General features: G+C 44.3%; 1 pseudogene across 1 annotated transcript in view; it reads right to left on the reverse strand.

Annotated features, from left to right (window-relative positions):
• LOC143764911 (uncharacterized) overlaps positions 1-19,612 on the reverse strand; it is a 66,369-nt pseudogene that overhangs the window by 18,864 nt on the left and 27,893 nt on the right. The window contains exons 4-5 of the transcript XR_013213296.1: positions 4,394-4,491; positions 4,077-4,185 (exon numbers count right to left, since the gene is read on the reverse strand). The product of XR_013213296.1 is annotated as an uncharacterized LOC143764911 (transcript). The remainder of the gene's footprint in view (positions 1-4,076; positions 4,186-4,393; positions 4,492-19,612) is intronic.

The raw sequence follows: 19,612 nt of genomic DNA on the forward strand, positions 1-19,612 counted from the left end.
ACCTCTCATCGGCTTGCTGGCCCAGCGGTCGTCGGCGGGGCCTTCAGCAATGAGTGCGTCGCGAAATGTAATTGCCCTTCTCTACTCAGCAAATAATAAACTGTGACCAACCTGTTCAACCCATCCAGGTTTGTCGGTATCTTTTATTACGTAGTGGTGGGACGGGGGAAGGCACTGGTTGCGACACACGGGTCTCTGCAGTCTTGATAGATTGGGCGATTCTGAATGCGATTCTGAATGCAGCAATACGAAATTTGTGTATTTTTTATTTTCTTTATTCTTTTGAGTGGGGCAAATGGTGTTTAATTTTTTTTTTTTACTTGCTTCAATAGTCTCCATGGGAGACTAGAAGCTACGATCTTCCGATCGCTTGTGCTACTCAGAGCAGGGCTTCAGCCCTGCTCTATGTAGCTAAAATGCTAATTTGCTATGAGCCCGATCGCTGGGCAATGAAAACCACAGGGGTCTACTGCAGACCCCAGGTGGTCATGCCAACCCATTGGCAACCTGCGGTCATGTGACACAGGCACCAATGGGTGGGATTAGTGACGCGCTTCCGGCGCAAGCATGTTAAATGCCGCTGTTAGAGATTGACAGCAGCATTTAACATCTTAACAGCCACGGGTGGATCATGATTCCACCCGCGTCTGTAAGAGGCACATGTCAGCTGTTCAAATCAACTGACATGTGCCGGAAAAGTTATAGGCTCACCACCAGAGCCCGCAGCATACAGGGGGAGCCCATCTTAGACATAACTATACGCCTAAGGTGGGAAAGGGGTTAATGACCAAATCAAACTTCTGAAATCTGACTAGTGTCACTTTATGTGTTAATAACTTGAATACTTCAGTGTATCAGTGATTCTGAAAACATTTTTTTGTGACACATTGTCATTTGTTAGTGATAAATTTATCTTGATATGTTTTGCGTTTGTGAAAGTATCAGAATTTTGGCAAGAAATTCGCAGTTTTCAAACTTCCAATTTTTATATATGTTTACTTCAAATCTGCATCATTTTTTAATCAATTTTCTTTTGCTAGGAAATTAGAAGAGTTAAAAGTTTAGCAGCAATTTCTAATTTTTTTTAAAGAAATTTACAAAACCTGTTTCTTTAGGGACCTATTCAGATTTAAATGGAGTTTGAGGGGCTTATATATTGGAAACAACCACAAAAGTGATAGAATTTTCAAAATCGAACCCCTTAAATGCTTAAAAACTGCGGTTAGGATTTTTTTTTTTTTTTTTAACACTTCAGGTGCTACACACAAATTAATGCAAAGTGGAATGAAAAAAAAACAAAACGAGACCTGTACTTTTTCCACTAAAATTTAACTTTAGCAACATTTTTCTCACTTTGACAATTGATAGCACGACACAATTGACCTCAAAATTTGTTGCCCAGTTTCTTCTGAGAATGACGATATCCTACAAATGGTCAAAAATCTCTGTTTGGACAAAAGCCAGGGCTCGGGAGGGATGGAGCACTATTTGAATTTTGGAACACAAATTTGGCTGAAATAGACTGCAGATGCCATGGCGCAATTTCAGGGCCCCTAAAAAGGTGCGTAAACAGCAGAAACCCCCCACAACTGACCCCATTTTGGAAACTACACCCCTCGAGGATTGTATCCAGAGGTATAGTGAGCATTTAAAACCCACAGGTATTACACAGAATTTGATAACATTAGGTTATCATATTGAAAAAAATATATATATATATATATTTTTTTTTTTTTTCACAAAAATGTTACTTTAGCCCCAAATTTTTAACTTTCTCAAGAGGAAATATGAAAAAGTGTACCCCACAGTTTGTTATCCACTGTCTTCAGAGTGAAGCGATACTCAACATATAGTCAAAGTTTGGTTTGGACAAACGACCAGGGCTCAGAAGGGAAAGAGCGACATTTGGTATTTGGATTGTAAATTTCACTGGAATAGATTGCAGATATCAACCCCATAAATTACCCCATTTTGGAAACTAGACTGATCAAGGATTTCATCTAGAGGTGTGTTGAGCATTCTGAACTCATAGGTGCGTCAGAGACCTTATTAAAATGTGGCTGTGAACTTGAAAATTACGTTTTTCCACTAAAATGTAATTTTAGCCCTTACATTTTCACAATGCCTAATCGGAGAAAACGCATCCCATAATTTCTCCCTAACGCCTTGATTCCCCATATTTAGTCAAAAAATAATGTTTGGCCACATGGCAAAACTTGGAATGCAAAAAGCGCTATTTAATTTTTGAAACACATATTTGGACACATTGCATTTGCAAAACCTTTAAAGTGCCAAAAAAAGGAAACTCCCACTACTGACCCCATTTGGCAAACTAAACCCCAAACGTAATTGATCTAGGCATGTAGTGAGCATTTTATTAAAAGTACATCATAGCCATGAAAAGGGCTTTTGCTAAAATTTTACTGTAGCCTCAGAATTTTAATTCACACATGGAGAAATTGGGTAAAATACAACAATTTGGTCACAAATCAAATCTGATCTGCTTATAGCTGGTATACAATGTAAATGATAGATCTATGGCAGTAAGACTCCGCCACTACTAAAGTGGCAGACATGCTGCTAGTTAATTAATCTACCTATGATTCGCTTTCAATATATGTACAGATAGTGGGAAAGCTGCGCTGCTGCTCTGCAACACGCCAAGTGATCTGACATGTGAGCAGCACCCAAATGTGTCCATTATATACCAGCTATATACCAGGGAGAGAAGAAAATTCTATTTTATAACTTGTGGATATGGTCTTCTGACCCAGGCGTCAGACTATGGAGAGAGACGCGTCCCGGAAAAGAAGAAGCCCCCCACAGGATCCCCAGGTGCTGGAAACACATTATGAAGGTGAAAACCTGTTCGCTCTGGATTTTGAAAATTTCCAAGAGCAGCGGAACTGGAGAATATGTCTCCTAATGGGGGGAGGAGGCTTGGGCCTTGGCTGGGAAAGAGGTGCTCTTACCGCCAGTGGCGAAGAGAAGACCCCAGGAATGTAAGGCTAGTGAGAGACTTCTTAGAAGCCGCGTCCACATTCCAAGCCTTAAGCCAGAGGATTCTGTGGATGGCTGCGATGTTTAAAGTTTTGATTTTTTGGCCAACAAAGCAGCATGAGGGCTTATATTTTGCTTGACAAGTTGAAGATTTTTTTGGTGCACATATCTTTTTTTGTGCTCGCTTTTTATTCAGATTTTTCAGACATTGAATTAAAAAACAGAACTCAAGTTATTTTTATATTTTTTGCACTATTATAGCAATATAAGATTTATATTGTTTTTTTCATGATTTGCTACTTTTACAGACTAAAAACAATATTTTATAAAAACGAATTTGTTTTTGTATTGTCATTTTCTGAGAGCTATAACTTACTTTATTTTTCATATCAGCGATATTAGAAATTATGATGACAAAAGCGACATCTTTGGAGTGTTTATTCTTTTTTTTTGGTGTTCGCTGTACTGAACAATGGGACAGTTTTATATATCGGGTCGATCCAGCATACGGCAGGAACTAAGCAGCCACCATACTCCGAGGTCCTCTGATGGCCACAGAGTACCATGGACACCTATGCCTGAGACCAGATGGGGGAATTAACCCCCTTTTAATCACTTAGATGCCACTGACAAAGCCAGTTTGTCAGCTGTCATATACAGCTGTAATTTCGTTCACTGGAGGGGTGATATACAGTTTATCCTCAATGCTGTGAAAAATGCGACCCTGAGGACTAAGGCCCCCCTTAACAGCCACCATTAAAATGCGTATAGGTGATCATTAATGGGTTAACATTGTTGAAAAAAGGTAATTTGTTTCCTTTTTTACCAAACAATAGTCTCTAAAAAAAAATAAAATAAATTTAAAAGCATATGCTCCAATTTAGATAAAGAAAGCTACAGCTGAGAAATAATAAGAATGACGTGACTCGGCATCGTCTCTTCAAGATATACAGGGTGACATTCTACAATACATCAGAGGGCTGATCCTTAGATCAATAAAGGCTCAATGATTTGGACCCTAGCACTGGGCTGATGCATTTTTCTCTCTGCATTGTCATACTTGTGCCTTCACGTACCTGAGCTAATCTCTACAGGAATGTCCTCTTTTTTACACTGCCGATATCCATTCATACATATGGCTTCTACAGATATGTCTTCAACTTTAATATTTGTCAGATCTTCCTCCTGATTCAATTACAAGGGCAAACAATGTACAAAAGACAAAATAAATATATATATATATATCTACTTATTAACCAGTTATATGGCAGCAAAAATTACAGACATTTTTTTTTTTTTTTTTTACATTTTGTAGGCCAGAGAATGAGGAGAATTGAAATGTAGTTACCAAATAGGAGGCCCACACTGCTTCTGAGCCCATCCATCTATTTACCTGATGGTTCTGTGGGACTTGGCCATTTTCCTCTAGACACTCATGGGACTGCAGACGACTGGAAAAGCCCTCTGTTTCATCTTGGTTACTTGATGCCTCTGTAGGAGACAAATACTGTGATCTATTACATTCTTAATATCAAAAGACTGACCTGCACATCCAAACAGAAAACAGGTGGGAACAGGTGCTTACTAAGAGTAGCCATCTCCAAATACAACCTACAAATAAAGTTGCATTTTGTAGCGCTATAGCATGCAAACATCAAATATGAAATTTGAATTGCATTACTGAGAATACATGGCACAGAGCACAAAAATTGGCCAATTCACGTGAACTCAGCCACCATGATAAGGCGATTCTCATTGGTGGGAACCGGCCTGTGTGAATACTCGTTTGGGCTAAAGCTCTCTGACTGAGCACTCCACCCCTCAACCTCAGTCGTTTTTAATTACAGCAGGATCCTACCTTCCCATATAAATGTAGACTTTAGCCCAAGAGAGGATTCAGATTAGGCAGGTTACAAGCATTGAGAATCGCCTTATCATGACTAATGGGTACACATGAATTGGCCAATTTCTGCACTAAGTATTCTCAATTTTTAGAATATTACAGAGCACTAATGCAATTCAAATTTCATATACTTAGGCTGCCGTCACACTAGCAGTATTCGGTCAGTATTTTACATCAGTATTTGTAAGCCAAAACCAGGAGTGGAACAATTAGAGGAAAAGTATAATAGAAACATATGCACCACTTCTGTATTTATCACCAGTGGCGTAACTACAAAGTTATGGGCCCCGGTGCGAACTTCCAAATGGGGCCCCCCCGCCATACAATTCAATGTAACCCCCATAGAATACAATGCAGCCCCCCTCATAGTATAATGCAGCCCCTCCATACAGGGGCAGTGAGAAAGACACAAGCAAATGGTGACGAGGGGGCAGGGGAGAGGGCAAGGAAGACAGGCACAAGGGGACACATGGGGGCTAGGAGGCAGGGGAGAAGGTTACAAGGGGACTAGTGGGCAAGGGAGACTGACACAAGGGGACTAGTGGGCAAGGGAGCCTGACAAGGGGCACACGGGGACAAGTGAGCAAGGGAGACTGACACAAGGGGCACACGGGGACCAGTGGACAAGGGGGACTGGCACAAGGGGACACAGGGACTAGTGAGCAAGGGAGACTGGCACATGGGGACAAGGGACACAAGCATAACGGAGACAGGCTCAAGGGGACACATGGCCCCCTGACCTGCCAGAGCCGCTTGCAGCTGCGACCGTGGTAGTTACGCCCCTGCCTCACACACACTACAGATATCACACACACACTACAGATATCACACACACACATCATACTACAGATATTACACACACACATACTACAGTTATCACACACACACTACAGATAACACACACACACACACATACTACAGATATCACACACACACACACACCAGATACCAGCTCATATACACAACTCACAATCTCCTCTCTGGTACAGGGGTGGCTGATGTAAACCGGCTGCGGCTCCTCAGCTTCTCCTGACTAAAGCGGCTCTGTCCCGCACCTCCCCCCTGCTCTCGCCTTCTGTCCCGGGGTTATTTTGGCTTTCTCTTAAATACGATCTCATTCAGACGTACATGAGATGTATGAGGGGGGGAAAATACAGACTGAGAAGCTGTCTCATCGTGATGACTGGAGCTGCTTCCTGTCTCTCACGTGCCCCGGCTGCCCCCTTCCCCTAGATACGCCTCGGACTGTTGCCGTGCAGGAGGAATCTCCTGCACTGCAACATGGTGTTGGGTGCCAGCACAGCCCACACAGTGGTCTATCCAGCACAGCCCGCACAGTGGTCTATCCAGCACAGCCCGCACAGTGGTCTATCCAGCACAGCCCGCACAGTGGTCTATCCAGCACAGCCCGCACAGTGGTCTATCCAGCACAGCCCGCACAGTGGTCTATAGAGCACAGCCCGCACAGTGGTCTATCCAGCACAGCCCGCACAGTGGTCTATCCAGCACAGCCCGCACAGTGGTCTATCCAGCACAGCCCGCACAGTGGTCTATCCAGCACAGCCCGCACAGTGGTCTATCCAGCACAGCCCGCACAGTGGTCTATCCAGCACAGTGGTCTATCCAGCACAGCCCGCACAGTGGTCTATCCAGCACAGCCCGCACAGTGGTCTATCCAGCACAGCCCGCACAGTGGTCTATCCAGCACAGCCCGCACAGTGGTCTATCCAGCACAGCCCGCACAGTGGTCTATCCAGCACAGCCCGCACAGTGGTCTATCCAGCACAGCCCGCACAGTGGTCTATCCAGCACAGCCCGCACAGTGGTCTATCCAGCACAGCCCGCACAGTGGTCTATCCAGCACAGCCCGCACAGTGGTATATAGAGCACAGCCCGCACAGTGGTATATAGAGCACAGCCCGCACAGTGGTATATAGAGCACAGCCCGCACAGTGGTATATAGAGCACAGCCCGCACAGTGGTATATCCAGCACAGCCCGCACAGTGGTATATCCAGCACAGCCCGCACAGTGGTATATCCAGCACAGCCCGCACAGTGGTATATCCAGCACAGCCCGCACAGTGGTATATAGAGCACAGCCCGCACAGTGGTATATAGAGCACAGCCCGCACAGTGGTATATAGAGCACAGCCCACACAGTGGTATATACAGCACAGCCCACACCGTGCTATATACAGCACAGCCCGCACAGTGGTATATATAGCACAGCCCGCACAGTGGTATATCCAGCACAGCCCACACAGTGGTATATACAGCACAGCCCGCACAGTGGTATATACAGCACAGCCTGCACAGTGGTCTATCCAGCACCACTGTGCGGTATATACATACCACTGTGCGGGCTGTAAAATAAAGAGGAGAAATCACGCTGCAGCCGATCACAGCTATGGGCCCCAGGGGCCCGAGCTCCTGCCGCACTGTGCCCCCGTACCTGTCCCTGGTGGTCGATGTAGTAGAAGTACTCCTTGGTTTGGGGGTCGGGATTCTGGCCCTGGACATAATGAAGGCTCCTGAGGGCCGGGGACAGGCGGCAGAGTCGGAGCCGCAGTGCGTGACAGGACATGGCTAGGACGGCCGCGGGTCACTATGGAAACAGGTGCTGCCACTTCCGGGCACCGCCGGAAACATGGCAACTGAAGAAAGCATCCGCACGCGAGAGCTGGAAGTGCCGGGACGCCTCACCAGTCTGTGTAGTGGGCGCGTCAGGGGCGTGACGGCGGATACAGAGAGCCACCCCCTGCTATGGATGGAAGGAGCCGCTCTGCAGCGTCACTGAGCCTGCGCACTGCTGCTTATCTATAGATAGAAGTAAGTGACGGAAGTGTGCGGGAGCAGGAGGCGGACATAGTGACCAGGGGCGTCTGACCTGCCGGCCCTGGGCCCCTGACCTAGCGGGCCCGGTCGCAATGGCGACCGCTGCGACCGCGGTAGTTACGCCCCTGTTTATCACCCACTCCTGGTTTTGGCTTACAAATACTGATGTAAAATACTGACCAAATACTGCTAGTGTGACGGCAGCCTTAATGTTTGCATGCTATAGAGCTACAGAGTGCTACTTTATTTGCTGGCTACTACATTATTAACCCCTTAACCACCAAGTGTGGTTTGCATGATAACCCCTTCATGACCTTGGGATTTTCTGTTTTTCAGTGTTCGTTTTTCGCTCCCCTCCTTCCCAGAGCCATAACTTTTTTATTTTTCTGTCAAAATGGCCATGTGAGGGCTTATTTTTTGCAAAAAAAAATTCTACTTTTGAACAACATCAAATTCCAAGTGCGGTGAAATTGCAAAAAAAGTGCAATCCCACACTTGTTTTTTGATTGGCTTTTTTGCTAGCTTCACTAAATGCTAAAACTGACCTGCAATTATGATTCTCCAGGTCATTACGAGTTCATAGACACCAAATATGTCTAGGTTCTCTTATCTAAGTGGTGAAAAAAAATTCCAAACTTTGCTAATAAAAAAAAAAATTGCGCCATTTTCCGATACCCGTAGCGTCTCCATTTTTCGTGATCTCGGGTCGGTTGAGGGCTTATTTTTAGCGTGCCGAGCTGGCATTGTTAATTATACCATTTTGGTGCAGATACGTTCTTTTGATTTTGATCGCCCGTTATTGCATTTTAATGCAATGTCGCAGAGACCAAAAAAACGTTGAATTGGCATTTAGAATTTTTTTTTCGCTACGCCGTTTAGCGATCAGGTTATTCCTTTTTTCTTGCTAGATCGGGCGATTCTGAAAGCGGCGATACCAAATATGTGTAGGTTTGATTTTTTTTTTTATTGATTTATTTTGGATGGGGCGAAAGGGGGGTGATATAAACTTTTATACTTTTTTTTTTTTTTTTAACTTTTGCCATGCTTCAATAGCCTCCATGGGGGGCTAGAAGCTGGCACAACTCGATCGCCTCTGCTACATAGCAGCGATCATCAGATCGCTGCTATGTAGCTGAATTGCAGGTGTGCTATGAGTGCCGACCACAGGGTGGCGCTCACAGCAGGCCGGGATCAGTAACAATAGAGGTCTCAAGGATCTGATGCATCGCTGACCCCCGATTATGTGACATGGGTCAGCGATGCGCTCATTTCCGGCCGGATGGCCGGTTAAATGCCGCTGTCAGCGTTTGACAGCGGCATTTAACTAGTTAATAGCGGCGGGTGAATCGCGATTTCACCCGCCGCTATTGTGGGCACATTGTGGTCCCGGCTTTTATGCGGGCTGACCGCCGGAGCCCTGCATCAAAGCAGGGTATCTGACCTCGGACGTACTATCCTGTCCGAGGTCAGAAAGGGGTTAATGACGGGGCCAATTTTTACAATTCTGACAACAGTCCCTTTATGGAGGTAATAACTCTGGAATGCTTCCATAGATCCTGGTGATTCTGACATTGTTTTCTCGTGACATATTTTACTTCATGATAATGGTAACATTTCTTTGATATGACTTGTGTTTATTTGTGAAAAAACGGAAATGTGGTGAAAATTTTGAAAATTTCACAGCTTTCCAACTTTTAATTTTCATGCCCTTAAATCACAGAGATATGTCACACAAACTACTTAATAAGTAACATTTCCCATGTCTACTTTACATCAGCACAATTTTCGAATCAAATTTTTTTTTTTGTTAGGGAATTAAGGGTTAAAATTGATTGACCAGTGATTTCTCATTTTTACAACACATCACATTTGAAGTCACTTTGAGGGGTCTATATGATAGAAAATTCCCAAAAGTGACACCATTCTAAAAACTGCACCCCTCAAGGTGCTCAAAACCACATTCAAGAAGTTTATTAACCCTTCAGGTGCTTCACAGGAATTTTTGGAATGTTTAAAAAAAAAATGAACATTTATCTTTTTTTCACAAAAAGTTTACTTCAGCTCCAATTTGCTTTATTTTACCAAAGGTAACAGGAGAAATTGGACCCCAAAAGTTGTTGTGCAATTTGTCCTGAGTACGCCGAAACCCCATATGTGGGGGGAAAACCACTGTTTGGGCGCATGGCAGAGCTCGGAAGGGAAGGAGCGCCATTTGACTATTCAATGAAAAATTGGCTGGAATTGAGATCGGACACCATGTCGCGTTTGGAGAGCCCCTGATGTGCCTAAACAGTGGAAACTCCTCAAAAGTTACACCATTTTTGAAAGACCACCCCTTAAAGAACTCATCTAGATGTGTGGTCAGCACTTTGAACCCCCAAGTGCTTCACAGAAGCTTATAATGTAGAGCCGTAAAAATAAAAATCAGATTTTTTTTTCTTCACAAAAATGATCTTTTCTCCATTTTTTTTATTTTACCAAAGGTAACAGGAGAAATTGGACCTCAAAAGTTGTTGTGCAATTTGTCCTGAGTATGCTAATATCCCATATGTGGGGGGACCACCGTTTGGGTGCATGGCAGAGCTCGGAAGGGAAGGAGCGCCGTTTTGGAATGCAGACTTTGCTGGAATGGTCTGCGGGCGTCATGTTGCGTTTACAGAGCCACTGATGTGCCTAAACAGTAGAAACCCTCCACAAGTGACCCCATTTTGGAAACTAGACATGCCAAGGAACTTATCTAGATTTGTTGTGAGAACTTTGAACCCCTAAGGGTATGTGTCCACGTTCAGGATTGCATCAGGATTTGGTCAGGATTTTTCATCAGTATTTGTAAGCCAAAACCAGGAGTGGGTGATAAATGCAAAAGTGGAGCATATGTTTCTATTATACTTTTCCTCTAATTGTTCCACTCCTGGTTTTGGCTTACAAATACTGATGAAAAATCCTGACCAAATCCTGATGCATACCTGAATGTGGACACATACCCTAAGTGTTTCACTAAAGTTTATAACGCAGAGCCATGAAAATAAAAAAAAAATAAAAAAAAAAAATTCCCACAAAAATGATTTTTTAGCCCCCAAATTTTTATTTTCCCAAGGGTAACAGGAGAAATTGGACTACAAAAGTTGTTGTCCAATTTGTCCTGAGTATGCAGATACCCCACATGTGGGGGTAAACCACTGTTTGGCGCACGGCAGAGACCGGAAGGGAAGGAGCAACATTTTACTTTTTAAACGCAGAATTGGCTGGAATTGAGATCGGAAGCGATGTCGCGTTTAGAGAGCCCTTGATGTGCCTAAACAGTGGAAACCCCCCAATTCTAACTGAAACCCTAACCACACCCCCGATCCCAACACGCCCCCGGCCTCAACACACCCCTAACCCTAATCCAAACCCTAACCAGAACCCTAACCACACCCCTAACTCTGACACACCCCTAACCCTAATCCCAACCTTAATCCTAACTCTATTCCCAACGTAAATGTAATCCAAATCCTAACCCCAACTTTAGCCCCAACCCTAACCCTAGCTGTAGCCCCAACCCTAACTTTAGCCATAACCCTAATGGGAAAATGGAAAAACACACTTTTTTATTTTATTATTTTTCCCTAACTAAGGGGGTGATAAAGGGAGGTTTGATTTACTGTTTATAGCGGGTTTTTATAGCGGGTTTTTATGTTTAGCAGCTATCACACACTAAAAGACGCTTTTTATTGCAAAAAAATTGTTTTTGCATCACCACATTTTGAGAGCTATAATTTTTCCATATTTTGGCCCACAGAGTCATGTGAGGTCTTGTTTTTTGTCATTTATATTTTTTTATGTTTTGGCACTTATCTACAATAAAAACTATTTAATATAAAAAAATAATTATTTTTGCATTGGTTTATTCTGAGAAATATAACTATTTTTCGCTGATGACGCTGTATGGCAGCTTGTTTTTTGCGGGACAAGATGACGTTTTCAGTGGTACCATGTTTGTTTATATCTGTCTTTTTGATCACGTGTTATTCCACTTTTTGTTCGGCGGTATGATAAAGCATTGTTTTTTGCCTTTTTTTACGGTGTTCACTGAAGGGGGTTAACTAGTGGGAAGTTTTATAGGTCAGGTCGTTATGGACATGGCAATACTAAGTATGTGTACTTTTGTTTTTTTCATTTACATAAAGAAATGTATTTATTGGAATAATATTTTTTTTCTTTATTTAGGAATTTAAAAAAAATATTTTTACACAGTATATTTTTTTTTTTTTACTTTTTCTCAGGGTTGGACATCACTATATAAACTATATATATATATATATATATATATATATATATATATATATATATATATATATATATATATATATATATATATATATATATATATATATCACTTTGCACAGCACTGTGTCAGATCAGCGATCTGACAGGCAGTGTAGGAGGCATCTCAGCGCCTCTCTCAGCAGGCACTGACAAGCCACCTCCCTGCAGGACCCGGAAGGTTCCCGCGGCCATCTTGGATCCGGGGGCCTGCAGGGAGTTGACAGGAGGAGACCCTCGGAACAACACGATCACATCGCGTTGTTCTGAGGGTCTCAGGGTAGCAAGCAGGGAGCCCTCTCCCTGCGCAAGGCTCCCATATGCCACCTGAACGCTGCGATCTTGTTTTAACCGCAGTGTTCCAGGGGTTAATGTGCCGGGAGCGGTCCGTGACCGCTCCCGGCACTCAGTCCCAGGGGTCAGCTGTGATAATCAGCTGACACCCGGCCGCGCTCCCCCCGAGAGATCGCGTATGACGTACTATCCCATCCATGGGAATTAAGTCCCAGGTCACATGGACGGGATAGTATGTCCGATAGCAGAAAGGGGTTAAAGGTGATACTCAGATGATTACAAATGCACCAACATTATCATTGTTGTACTGGAAAATAAATCCCACAAGTGACAGATGTTTTGCAAATAGCAACAGGTTTTAGCCCCTTCCACTACAAACCTAACTGGGCACTCTGATGCGAAACTGCCTCAGCACATGCCATGCAATACATAATATTTTGGCTGGGAGCAGAATTTTACCAATGCTTTGGGCACAGATGTTGATGTTTATTCAGCAACTAGGCGTTTCCAGCCAGCTAACGCTCGGCATGCTCATTGCTATCTAATTAACGCTGCTGGTGATTAACCCCTTAGTGACAGCCAATTAGGTACTTAATGACCGAGACAATTTTTACAATTCTGACCACTGTCACTTTATGAGGTTATAACTCTGGAACGCTTCAACGGATCCTGCTGATTCTGAGACTATTTTTTCGTGACATACTGTACTACATGTTAGTGGTAACATTTCTTCGATATTACTGGCGATTATGAAAAAAACGGAAATATGGTGAAAAATTTTAAAATTTGGCAATTTTCAAACTTTGTATTTTTATGCCCTTAAATCAGAGAGATATGTCACAAAAAATAGTTAATAAATAAAATTTCCCACATGTCTACTTTACATCAGCACAATTTTGGAAACAAATTTTTTTTTGTTAGGGAGTTACAAGGGTTAAAAGTTGACCAGCAATTTCTCATTTTTACAACACCATTTTTTTTTTTTAGGGACCACATCACATTTTAAGTCATTTTGAGGGGTCTATATGATAGAAAATAACCAAGTGTGACACCATTCTAAAAACTGCACCCCTCAAGGTGCTCAAAACCACATTCAAAAAGTTTATTAACCCTTTACGTGCTTCACAGGAACTGAAACAATGTGGAAGGCAAAAATGAACATTTAACTTTTTTTGCAAACATTTTACTTCAGAACCATTTTTTTTTTATTTTCACAAGTGTAAAAACAGAAATTTATCCATAAATGTTGTTGTGCAATTTCTCCTGAATACGCCGATACCCCATATGTGGGGGTAAACCACTGTTTGGGCGCACCGCAGAGCTTGGAAGAGAAGGAGCGCCGTTTGACTTTTTCAATGCAGAATTGGCTGGAATTGAGATCGGATGCCATGTCACGTTTAGAGAGCCCCTGATGTGCCTAAACAGTGGAAACGCTCCACAAGTGACACCATTTTGGAAACTAGACCCCTTCAGGAACTTATCTAGATGTGTGGTGAGCACTTTAAACCCCCAAGTGCTTCACAGAAATTTATAAAGTAGAGCCGTGAAAATAAAAAATCCTTTTTTTTCCCTCAAAAATGATTTTTTAGCCTGCAATTTTTTATTTTCTCAAGGGTAACAGGAGACATTGGACCCCAAAATCTGTTGACCAGTTTGTCCTGAGTACGCTGATACCCCCATATGTGGGGGGGGGACTGTTTGGGCACCCATCGGGGCTCAGAAGGGAAGGAGCACCGCTTGGAATGCAGACTTTGATGGGATGGTCTGCGGGCGTCATGTTGCATTTGCAGAGCTCCTGATGTACCTAAACAGTAGAACCCCCCACAAGTGACCCCATTTTGGAAGCTAGGCCCCCAAAGAGCTTATCTAGATGTGTGGTGAGCACTATGAAACCCCAACTGCTTCACAGAAGTTTATAGTGTAGAGCCATGAAAATAAAAAAATCATATTTTTTCCACAAAAATGATTTTTCACCCCAAATTTTTACTTTCACAAGGGTAACAGGAGAAATTGGACCCCAAAATTTATTGTGCAATTTATGCTGAGTAGGCTGATACCCCATGTGTGGGGGGGGGGAACCACTGTTTGGGTGCACGGCAGAGCTCGGAAGGGAAGGAGCGCCATTTTGGAATGCAGACTTTGATAGAATGGTCTGCGGGGGCATGATGTTGCGTTTGCAGAGACCCTGATGTAACTAAACAGTAGAAACCCCCCACAAGTGACCCCATTTTCGAAACTAGACCCCCCAAGGAACTTTTCTAGATGTGTGGTGTGAACTTTGAATGCCCAAGGGCTTCACAGAAGTTTATAATGCAGAGTTGTGAAAATAAAAAATATTTTTTTTTTCCACAAAAGATTTTTTAGCCCCCACGTTTTTATTTTCACAAGGGTAACAGGAGAAATTGGACCCTAAAAGTTGTTGTCCAATTTAACCCGAGTACGCTGATGCCCCATATGTGGGGGTAAACCACTGTTTGGGCGCACGGCAGAGCTCGGAAGGGAGGGAGCACCATTTGACTTTTTGAGCGCAAAATTGGCTGTGGCGTTTAGAGACCCCCTGATGTACCTAAACAGTGGAAACCCCCCAAATCTAACTCCAACCCTAACCCCAACACACCCCTAACCCTAATCAGAACCCTAAATCCAACACACCCCTAATACTAATCTCAACCCTAACCTCAAACCTAACCCTAATCCCAATACACCCCTACTCCCAACCCTAACCTTAACCATAATCCCAAACCTAACCCTAATCCCAAACGTAACCCTAATGCCAACCCTAATCCAAACCCTAATCCCAACTCTAACCCTAACTTTAGCCCCAACCCTAACCCTAAATTTAGCCCCAACTCTAACCCTAGCCCTAACCCTAGCCCCAACCCTAAATTTAGCCCCAACTCCTCTAGCTGCCGGCCGGCAGATCATGGCGGGCGAACTGCGCATGCGCCCGCCATTTTCTTACCGAAGGAAGAAGCCGGCGGCCAGGAGAGGACACAGGAGGACCCAGGGACACCGGTAAGTATGATAGGGTCCCCAAATCCCCCTATTTCTCTGTCTTCTGAGTGTGCGATCACATCAGAGGACAGAGAATTACACATCGCCTTTTTTTTTTTTTTTTTTTGCGGTCGCCGGTAAACAGTTAATTACCGGCGATAGCAAAACAGGGGTCGGTAAAAACCGACCCCGATCATGTTCTTTGGGGTCTCGGCCACCCCCGGCAGCCGAGACCCCAAAGATCTCCTGGGTGCCGGCCGGCGGGCGCACTGCGCATGCGCCCGCCATTTTTTGGCTGGAAGAAGATGGCGGCGCCCATCGGGAGCCACGAGGAGCACCGGGGGAGACAGGTGAGTATCGGGGGGCTATCTGGGGCGATCGGGGACCCCATTTCTCTGTCCTCTGATGTGCGATCACATCAGAGGACGGAGAAATTAAATGGCAAATCGCGTTTTTTGGGGGTTTTTTGCGACCGCCGGTAAACGGTTAATTACCGGCGATTGCAACTCGGGGGTCGGTAAAAAACCCCCCCAATCATGTTCTCTGGGGTCTCGGCTACCCCCGGTAACCGAGACCCCAGAGAAAATCCGACTCTGGGGGGCCCTATTCACTTTTTCCACAGCGCCGTTAATTAACGGCGCTGTGGTTTAAGTACCCTTAACTGCCGCCGTTAAAAGGCGTATCGGCGGTCGTTAAGGGGTTAAACTAAAGTAAATAATGACAACATTCAATAGCGCTTACGCAGGTGGTAAATTAACGTGTGGTAATGTGTGGGGACGGAGCCTCGTGTGGTAATGTGTGAGGACGGAGCCTCGTGTGGTAACGGAGCCTCGTGTGGTAATGTGTGGGGACGGAGCCTCGTGTGGTAATGTGTGGGGACGGAGCCTCGTGTGGTAATGTGTGGGGACGGAGCCTCGTGTGGTAACAGAGCCTCGTGTGGTAGTGTGTGGGGACAGAGCCTCGTGTGGTAATGTGTGGGGACGGAGCCTCGTGTGGTAATGTGTGGGGACGGAGCCTCATGTGGTAATGTGGGGGGACGGAGCCTCGTGTGGTAATGTGGGGGGCGGGATTGTGTGTGGTAATGTGGTGAGGGGCGGGATTATCTGTGGTAATGTGGTGGGGGCGGGATTACCTGTGGTAATGTGGTGGGGGCAGGATTATGTGTGGTAATGTGGTGGGGGTGGTATTATGTGGTAATGTGGTGGGCGGGATTGTGTGTGGTAATGTGGTGGGGGGTGGGATTGTGTGTGGTAATGTGGTGGGGGGCGGGATTGTGTTTGGTAATGTGGTGGGCGGGCGGGATTATGTGTGGTAATGTGGTGGGCGGGATTGTGTGTGGTGATGTGGTGCGGATTGTGTGTGGTAATGAGGTGGGGGGGCGGGATTATGTGTGGTGATGTAGTGGGGGCGGAGCTACTGTGCAGGGGGCGGGATTAGTGAGTAATCACGTTGCTATATATATATATAGAGATATATATATATCTCTTTGTCACTATCTTAAATAGTGACCACGCATTTTTTCCCCCCCATGAATCAATATTACAAGTTAAAATTAAAGAGAAATATTACCAAGTTTATCGTAAAATGCTTCTGTACCCACTCATCATCAATTATCTCATGCTCTGATCATTCACTCTCAAAAAATTGCTTAAATCTGTGCACAAATCTGTCTTCAGTTAGGGAACATTCCATACCTCTTGCCTATAAAAGGACTATGGAGAGGGGAGGAGGAGACAAGCAGAAAGCAGCAAAGTGAAAATGCTGCAGCTTCTACTAACTAGACCCTGTAGATGGGAAAACTGCTAAAATGCTGGATGAGTGTCACATAATGGCCAGAAACCATTAGTGAACTTTCACTTTCATATAAAATATCCACCTTTTATCATCATGTAATTTTTAAGTCCAAAATGACGATAGTATCGCAAGTGAGCGGATGCCCATTTAAAGGGAAACTATCATGCAGACCAATCTATAGACAGCATGGATCACATCCTGGCTAAATGATTGCAGCCAGGTATATCTTACTCTGAAGCTTTCTGGCGATTCAGAGAAAACAGAAGATCCAGGGACTATAGTTAGAGATGAGACTAGTCTGGTGCCATTCCTAGTGACTGACCGGTCTCGCCTATAGTGGTTTGACCAGCACGAATCGAGTGACAGGTTTCTTTTAAATGTCGCTTTTAGAGCTGGATGGTTGCATTTAAGTGGTTAACAGGTGTGACTGCAGCAGTTTGATGCAAGTGCTGTAGAACAAAAGCCAGTACCTGCACTGTGTAACGCAGTCTCACCTACAGAGACCACTCCATGCACCCACCCCGACAGGTGGTGTATACTGTATGTGGATCACATGTCAGTAAGAAATTAAACAACTGATCACTAGAGCCCTGCACAGATCTATTTCATCATATCTGTAAGGCTTCTTTCACACTTCAGTTTTTTGGCGTCAGTCACTTCCGACATAATGACGGATCGACGGATCCGTCACAATAGTTGAAAAAACGGATGTAACGGATCCGTTTTTTTGACGGATCCGTTACTCGGGGGTTGTATATACTTTTTGGAGCATGCGCAATTGAAAAAAATTGGGCGACGGATCCGCCGAAATGACGGTCGCGACGGTTCCGTCGCCCATAGGTGGCCATTCTATGAGATGACGGACGCGACGGATCCGTCGCGATCCGCCATTTCAACGCAGACAAAAAACGTTGCAATGACCGTCAATGTCTAGATGACGTCCGCCAAATTTTGACGGATCCGTCGCATGACGGATGGAACGGACGACCATTCGTCACAATCCATCGCTAATGCAAGTCTATGGGGGAAAAAAACGGATCCGTCGAAAAAAAAACGGATCCGTTTTTTGAGGAAAATGGCGGATTTAGACTGACGCCAAACAACTGAAGTGTGAAAGAGGCCTAAGTGAAGGGGTCCTGAAAACGTTGTACACATATCCTTTAACCCCTTCACTATCTTTGTCGTAAATGCAGTGAAGGAAATAAGTATTTAATCCCTTGCTGATTTTGTAAGTTTGCCCACTGACAAAGATATTAACAGTCTATAATTTTAAGGGTAGGGTAATTTTAACATTGAGAGATAGAAAATCAAAAATAAAATCCAGAAAATCACATTGAATAAATTATAAAAATTAGCATTTTGTAGTGAGAAATAAGTATTTGATCCCCTACCAACCATTAGGCATTCTGGCTCCTACAGACCAGTTAGACGCTCCTAAACAACTGGTTACCTGCATTAAAGACAGCTGTCTTACATACAAGAAATAATTAACCAACAGCACTCAGGTGTTCACGGTGCACGCTCCACAGTCCATGAATCCAAACTGGACCAATACTCACAGTAATAATAAAGAAAGGAGCAGCATCCGTATCCAGGTGAAAAAATAAAGTCTTTATTCTGCCATTTACAGGATGCAACGTTTCGGCCGGCAACCAGCCTTTGTCAAGCATACAATAAAGCATCAGTGGCCATCTTAAATAGTGTAGTGCCCAAATCTGGGCCAATCACCACAAAAGGGCGGCCTTTAATACATATCTCAAATAACGCATAGTATATACATATATTAAAAATCAATATCATAGCATCGATACAGACATATCAGAAATGTAATTAATATATAAAAACTACATAGAAAACATGAGAATAAAAGCTAGAAAAGACATCACACAACATGACATCCACCAATCACCTCCTTGGTTTATATTGTTGTCATAGCGACCAACATATCCTATGTAAAATGCTAACCAATCGGCACTGCCAGTAACAAGCGCGCCACATTACACTCACATAATCCATTTCTGGAGTCCAACGGCCACAGGACGCCGGCGCAAGCGCACAGGGACACCCACGTCACCGGTCACATGACCGCAACGTAGGTGAAAACCTCCGCGCACGCGCACAGCGGCAAGAGGCCGAACATTCCCATCCAAGTCACCAGATCACCAGCGCAGGCGCACATGAGGAAGGGAGGCGGTGAAGCAGGATGCATTCAGCCACACCCCCTATCACTCACCGGCCGCGCTGGGTCCGTGATCTCGGGGAGAGAACGGGGACCAGCCATATCCATGGCTACCAGACCAAACATGGGTAGTAATGTAAAAACAGGAGCAAAACTAAAGAATATAGCCACACAGTGATCTGGCAGACAAGGAAAAAGGAGGGAGAAAAAGGGGGGGGGGGGGGGGGGGAAGGGAGGAGATACAACATAATGCACATTGTGTTCAGATCTAATTAATACAAAAATATCCCTTGTATCCTCCTGATGT

The sequence above is a fragment of the Ranitomeya variabilis genome, chromosome 4 (assembly GCF_051348905.1).
Source record: "Ranitomeya variabilis isolate aRanVar5 chromosome 4, aRanVar5.hap1, whole genome shotgun sequence".
NCBI classification, from domain to species: domain Eukaryota; kingdom Metazoa; phylum Chordata; class Amphibia; order Anura; family Dendrobatidae; genus Ranitomeya; species Ranitomeya variabilis.